Below are 7,296 nucleotides of genomic sequence, written 5' to 3'. Positions count from 1 at the left end.
ATCGTGACTTCTTGCGCTTTTGCCCACAACAGGAGTTCCTTTGCGATGGCAAACAGAGAAGGCGAGTGAGTTCCCCCTTGATTTCTTAGTATGCCAGCGCTGTGGTGTTGTCCGCATTGATCTGAACGACTTTGCCGGATACTTCTTCCTGGAAAAACCTGAGAGCCAGATAAATGGTGACAGCTCTTTTAGATGATGTGCCAGGACACCTGTTCCCCTCTCCAGGTGCCCGACACTTCTTTCCCTCCTAGTGTTTTGCTCCCCAACCCGTGGACGACGCGTCGGAAAACAACACTAGGTCGGGGTTCCGAAGTTTGAGGGAGAGCCCTTCTGCGAGCTTCCGAGGATCTGACCACCAACTTAGGTGATCCTTCACCTCTCTGTTAAGCACAAGATCGCCTCCAGATCTTGCTTGTTCTTCCAACTGTTGGCTAGGAAGAATTGAAGAGGTCTGAGGTGGAGCTTCCCAGACCCAGGAAACAAACTTCTCCAGTGAGGAAATGGTCCCCAGCAAACTCATCCATTCCCTCACCGAGCATGTTTCCTTCCCCAGAAAAGGTCACCACTTTCTCCAAGCATTGAAGTTGTCGCCCCTGGGACTAAAAGCCCGAAAAGCCACTGAGTCCATCTGAATCCCCAGATAGACTAAAGATTGAGACGGCGTCAAATGCGACTTTTCGAGGTTTACAGAAGCCCCAGGGTTTACTTTGCTAACGTCATGGTCGTGTGGCAGGTCCTCCAGACACCGTTCGCCAGCGATGAGCTCGAACGAAGAGAGAGGCGAGGCGAGGAGAAAGAGCGGGTCTTGACTTCTTCACAGGAAGCTTCTCATCCTTCCTACGACGCGGAAGAGCCTCTCTAGCAGCAAGAGCGTCCTGAAGTTGCTGCTGCAGTGACTGAATCATTCTCTTGTTAGGCGAATCTTCCTGCTCTGGGGAGGGACTGATCCTGTGAGCAGAGAGCGGCGAGGGGACGCCCCCCCTCCTCCTCCCAGGTACGGCCTCTTCCCGAGCTCTGGAGCGACCGTATCGCTCACACGAGCTAACTGAATCCAAGTCCGAAGACTCTCTACGCCTTTTCTGCGGCGGAAAAGCAGCGAACGCACTGTCAGGCGAAGATCGCAAAAGCGGCGAACTAGGACGTGAAGCGTCAACATTACGCGCCGTCCTTTTTCAGCGGACGTGAAGCACCTTGAGAACTCCACCCTTTACGTGGGGATGAAAGCCTCCGATGACGAAAAACACTCCTTGAGGAGGCGTGCACGCGCACGCTCCCTGGCAGTCTGGGGATTTTCATCAGTAACTGCCGAAGGCACGTCAGATCGGTGGGGGTTTCCTTGTAACCCTCCTTCGGCTTTCGACATGCTCCCTCCCCAGGTCCTGGGAGTCAAGCAGAGGTCCAGGCCTAGAGGCGAAACGAGGCCGATCTGACGCACCCTCCACTACACAAGGGGTATCACTGCACTTTTGCACGTCACTTTTTGCTCTCAAGAGCCAACCACTTTTGATTCTAGATTACGAATCGACTCCAATATTAAGGATAAAGTATTACTCTCTACAGACACTGTTTCAGGGCCCGGAGGCAAAAACTACAGGGTTAGGAGCATTAACAGAAGGAGGGTTAACAGGAGAAAGCATTAAGGGGGGGCATGGCAAAAAATGACATGGGTTACAAAACACATGGTAACTAATTGAAAATTTTATTTTAGGGCAATCTTGATACCTGGACTCTTCTCCCATCTGCTGAATGCAAAATCTGCAATAGAAAAGAAGAATAAAATAAAAAAGGGCATTTTCGTATGCATTCAAAAAAACTGCTACTGCTTTAAAACTATCAGAGATAGGAAGCTAAACCTAGTCTCATTTAATAGCTAAAGAGTGTGTCAACAATCTCCTTAAAACAAAAGTTTGTACTTTAGAGGGATAAAGTTATTATTTTTGCGTTTAAATTTTGTAATAAAAATCTGTTACGTAAATAATGTAATTTTAAATAAAGAAAGAGAACACAATTTTCAAAAGATTGGTTCTGAGCAAGTTATAGAACTTTTAAAGACGAATACAATGAAAAAAAAATTGTGAAAATCGGATAAAAAACTAACGAAGAAGTAGTGGTTTAAAAGACAATAACTCACTTTTGAGAAAATGGCATTTAAAGTTGACACATCCCACGGCGACTAGTATGCTCCAGCAGAGCAGCTATTGTACACCTTTTTTTTTTTTTTTTTTTTAATATATGACAATTTGTCGAAAATTGCATTTTTCCTAACTATACAAACCTGAGGTCCTTTAACAATAGGAAGGTAACTAACGGCAGCTGGGACGGTCGTAAGCTTCGAACAAGGGGAGAACGGTAGTTAACTGCTTGTCCGATCGTGCGCGCGCCCAGCGCGCCCGAGAGGTGAAGAATCACTTTTGCTTTAGGCCCATGCAAAAAGTTGCAGAGTGAGGGGTGGCATGAGGTGGGACTATATTTAAAGGACCTCAGGTTTGTATAGTTAGGAAAAATGCAATTTTCGACAAATTGTCATTTGTTCCGATACGTAATACAAACCCTCGGTCCTTTAACAATAGGAAGACTCACTTCTTGGTGGGAGGAATTGAGTCTTTTTGGTGAACAGACTGGTGTTCGTCCAACCCTGGAGTGCCTCCCTGGTCGTAAGAGCAAGGGAGGGATCCAAACCTCTGTCCGATTGATCGGGGTGTGCACCGCAGGATCAATGGTCAGACCTCTGGGCCAAGTACTAAGAGAGAGGCAAGCGTATCTCTTCGTACCAGCAAGCAAGAACTTGTTCCTGTTTGCAAGAGACAATCATAAAATGATGGGTTTGTCTCAATTTGGCATCCACTTCCTCCCCCTTGTTGGAGGAAGTGGTGGATATTTACTCCTATCCCTACTGAAAGGGATAGGATGGTGCTCTATTGAGTAGCTCACCTGCATCTCGTCCTTACCCAGCAGGGTGACGACCGTGTCCCTCTACCCAAAGGTAGAGGGAAGAAAAAGAGGGAATGGGAAGAGCCAGTCACACTCTCATCCATCCTCATCCATTCTTACGGTCACACCAGGACTCGATGCTGTACAGCCTGCGAGGGTCTGGGTTAACTACACAAACGTGTTGAGCAACCACCACGGTTCCTAAGGAAAAAGATCCAAGGAACTGTGGGCAATATCCTGAAGGTAGAAGGAGGTGCATGCGGTTCCGGTTGGACCAGGCGCCTACCTTCATTACCTGCGCCACGGAGAAGTTCTTGCGGAACGCGAGAGAATGATGAAGAGGCGTCCACACTCATCCTGGGTGTCGAGTTTCTTCAGACAGCTCCGTCGCACCTTCACAGGACAAAGCAGCATAGCCTTCGTATCGGAGGCGGTGAAGTCCATTAGGGAGGGTATTGTGAAGGACTCGAACCAATCGTCAGTTACCGAAGGGTTCTGAGTCTTCGCTACGAAGATCGGTACGAAATCGAGCGTCACAAATCCCCATCCTTTGTGCTTGACTTCTCAAGAGAAGTCATGCAGTTACCTAAGACGAAAAGAAGGGAATAGTCGTATGACCTATCCCTCTTCTCGACTTTGGTTATGTACAGTACTCATACTGACAAGCTATTAAGACGAAGTAATGATTGCTCTGGAACAACCGAACTAAGTCCACAGCATAGTTCGTAACTGACTCGGGCGCTCTGACAGCTGCCGACTGACTGTTCGGAATCAGTAGAGGCAAGTTGTCCAAGCATTCCGGGTAAGTCACGTGACCTTCGCCCTTTCCCAAAGAGTTATTGCTGAGAGACCAAACAAATAAAAGAAATATTTGTTAGTCACCGATGCCGGACGGCGCGGCGATGATTCTCTTAATGCATAAGCTCAAAAGGCGAAAGTCAATTGCCTTCAAAAGACCGAGGGTCCCTGATGGCAAGAAAATCTCATAGACGTTGAATCTCAGCTTAAGGAGAAACAACTATGTGACGTTGAAGACGAAGGTAGGCAATGAATGCAACCTACGTCTTCCAGCTGAATCGAGAGAAGGAATCTCAGATTCTAAACCTGTGCTTACAAATGACTGAAAACGCTAACCGCCATTTCATTGCTGTTCGTTGTGCAATGAAAGCGGGGCGTTATTCAGTAATGAAACACAGGGGAGTGCCGCCGCTTGAAGAACTGCTTCTCAGGGCTGAACGTTTGGAAGTAGAGCTGGCAGGGGTGGGTGGAGTAGGCGATGTCTTTCAATACATCTGCTAATCCGGGGTGAACAATGAACAATTGTACACCTCCGAATACAAGATATTTTGAGGACAAACTCAGATTCCGCAAAAATCATTCGCATTATCGGGTTATACGACTGCAGCAAGAGACTATTACAGAATTCTGTTTTTTACCGGTGCGGTAACAGAAAGATGAGAGGTCGAATAATATATCTCTGTTTAAAATTCTCGCAATACCGAAGACGATGAATACTAGCGTTTCTCAGCAGTAGATGGTCATTCATGTATGCGAGAATCCCCGTTAATCAGAGACTTAAGTCCGTGATTGTTGGGCCAGAAGATACGGTTGTTATTCAATCAAAACAGGTGAGAAAGACATAAACAACCGTCTATCTCAAAGCGGCAGCTGATACTGAAATGCCTCGGGCAATTCAATACGCAGTAGCTGTCGCTGACTTCGTCATCCTGAGTTGCCAAGTAATCCTTTCCCACGAAGGAATGCGTTCGGCTAGAACCACCGAGCATAAAAAGATATGCTCGAGCAATTATATTTAAGCGAAACGAATTTCGGGTAAAGTATAAAAGCTTAAATGGTGTTGTTGTGACAACACCATAAAGTATATAAAATTGAAACTGGAAACTCCTGGGAGGTTGCAGGCAACCCCTGGGTTTGCAGTTCAATTAGAATACTTTTCGTCTAAGTCGCAATCCGTTAAAATAACCAGGATATGCGCCTACCCACCCCTCGGACCATTCAACTGCTTAGCAGAATCATGTCGCGAGGTTAATATACGTAGTATATTTGTAGGATTCTGAACAACGATCCTCCATCCTAATTTCTTTCCTTCAAGAAAACAAATAAGGATTGGAGATCGACCACCTTCGTTCTTCTATTAAAGAGAGTGAAGGAGAAGTCTTCCTCGAAGGAAAGCTTCAATGGTGAACAGAATACTAAGACGATAGTTCAAGCCAAACTGGATATTCCCGTCTGTTCTTCTCTATTCCAGGTTGGTCGCCTACTGTGAGAAGTCTTCTTTCAGCAGCAGTCTTCTTCCTAATGCTAGAAATTCCAGGAATTCGAGCATAGGCGAGGTTCCCGATTATCGTGAACATATCGGGGATTCTCGTCTCGCTCACTTTGGACCGTGGTGTCGCCTAAGTGTTTGGAGATCGTAAGAAAACTCTAACACTCTGAATGCGCTAGAAATTCCGTTTAGAATTCTAAGCAGTCTGCGAAACCCCCCACCGAATTCGTCAAACGATATCGGCTGGTGGTCCTCTCGATTCCCGTAGAAATCGAGAATGGGGCAGGATCCCTCCTCAACAACCGACCTGGGGCTTACGTCAGGTAGGACCCGAAGGTCCCCCCTGGTAGCGCAGTCCCCAACGTGGGATCCTACAGAGAAATCTCTGTAGGATCCTTCCCCTTTCCCTCGTAGCCGTAAGGAGAGAGGGAAATGGTGGAGGAATTGGATACTCGCTCGCCTTCCCTTCCCAGTGGGAACTAGCAGTTGGAGAAGAGTAGGAGCAGCCATCGCCTTGCGGCGATGGCCTTCTCAGAGTCTGGGAAAACGTATCGTCAGGAGAAACGTTTTCCCGAGGAGGGTTACGAACTCTCACTGGTAGGTAAGGGTCTGCCGCCACTGTGAACGTCGTCTGGGTGGGGCTGATCGACACCTGACAGGAGAGAGCCGATACGTCCCCGACTCATTCCAGTCCCTCGTCGAGGTCGAAACCTCTCAGGAGGACCGACAGGAGTAAGGAGTATTTAAATATGGTGTCCGAAGACACGTAGAAACGCCGCTGTCGCAGTAGAGGAGGTGGAAGTAGCTTGATCGACCGGCCCAGAAACTGAGAGAGCCTTCTTGTCCGGAGACGAGAGACTCTGGTTCAAGACAGAATCGGCAAGCTCCGATCGCGGCATACCCACCGTCGGTTTGGGTTCCCTCTCGGGCCCCAAAACGACTCGAGCAGAGACATGGGCTCTGCTGGTGGGAGCTGGTCGATCCCTTTCCCCCCCCCGGTCGTTGTGCTGACGAATCAGTGCAATAACCTGGGTAAAGTTACTCTGAATCTCGGAAGTTACAGCGTCTTGAGGAGTAGGACCGTCCAGTCCCTCCAACAAGAGCAGCTCCCAGGACCCTCCTCCTTCAGAAGAAGGACCAGCAACAGATCCCTGACGGTTGCCTCCAATCACTTGCGCGTACGTCCTGGTTGGTCCTAAGACCAACCTGGCACGTGCGGCGTCGTGACGGGATCGTGAGCGGCGCATCTCTCACGATCACTCCTATATACCTCGCTCTTCCTGGCGTATGCCGAGGAAGTTGAAGGTATCGGAGAGACAGAACTGACGCTACCCCACTCTCCCCTGACGGTCCGCCTCCATCACTTGCGCGTACGTCCTGGTTGGTCCTAAGACCATACGTGGCACGTGCGGCGTCGTGACGGGATCGTGAGCGGCGCACCTCTCACGATCACTCCTAGCTACCTCGCTCTTTGCTCCCTTCCCCTGTAGCCGAGGAAGTTGAAGGTAGTGGAGAGACAGACCTGACGCTCACCCCCCCCCGCGTCGCTGGCAGGACCAGCGTACGTGGGGGGCTGCAGCCGATCACCAACCCGCGGTGGGGATCGATCTGCAGGCCTGGCCGTGCCGCTCACCTGTGGCGAGCGGCTCGACTGAGCACGTCGACCCCGCGGTCCCGTGCGTCAGACGAGCTGCTGCTGGTCACCGTATCCGCCCGTCCCCTCCTGTGGGAGCGGCGGTCAGGTGACCTGCAGAGCTCGCTTTCGCCGTGAGACCGGTGAGCGTCCTCAGCGGCACGTCAAACCCGCTGGTACCAGCCGAGGCTGTACCGTCGGCTCGAGGGGACCTGGGGGACCTCTTCCCAGCCTCCACCCGTGGCCGGTCAGAGACCAGTCCGTCCCACCCGATGGTACCGTCGGCTGGTCGCTGCGAGAGCGGCCGCTGGCCTGGCGAGAGTCCCACCTGAGCGGCTCTCGACAGTCTTCTGCTCCGTGCCTCGGTCATGACGCTGAGCGAACTCAGGCGTCTTAACTTTGGCTGCACGGTCACCCGAAGGAGGTCGTACACTCGGAACTTCTC

General features: G+C 50.1%; 1 long non-coding RNA gene across 1 annotated transcript; it reads right to left on the bottom strand.

Annotated features, from left to right (window-relative positions):
* Positions 1-1,683: 1,683 nt before the first annotated feature.
* LOC135207098 (uncharacterized) lies at positions 1,684-2,236 on the bottom strand. The gene is made up of 2 exons (XR_010312876.1): positions 2,132-2,236; positions 1,684-1,755 (listed from the first exon to the last, which is right to left on the bottom strand). It is a non-coding gene; the product is annotated as an uncharacterized LOC135207098 (long non-coding RNA).
* Positions 2,237-7,296: the final 5,060 nt, after the last annotated feature.

The sequence above is a fragment of the Macrobrachium nipponense genome, chromosome 32 (assembly GCF_015104395.2).
Source record: "Macrobrachium nipponense isolate FS-2020 chromosome 32, ASM1510439v2, whole genome shotgun sequence".
In the NCBI taxonomy this organism is placed as follows: Eukaryota; Metazoa; Arthropoda; class Malacostraca; order Decapoda; family Palaemonidae; genus Macrobrachium; species Macrobrachium nipponense.
This window is presented reverse-complemented; position numbering and strand designations above follow the sequence as displayed.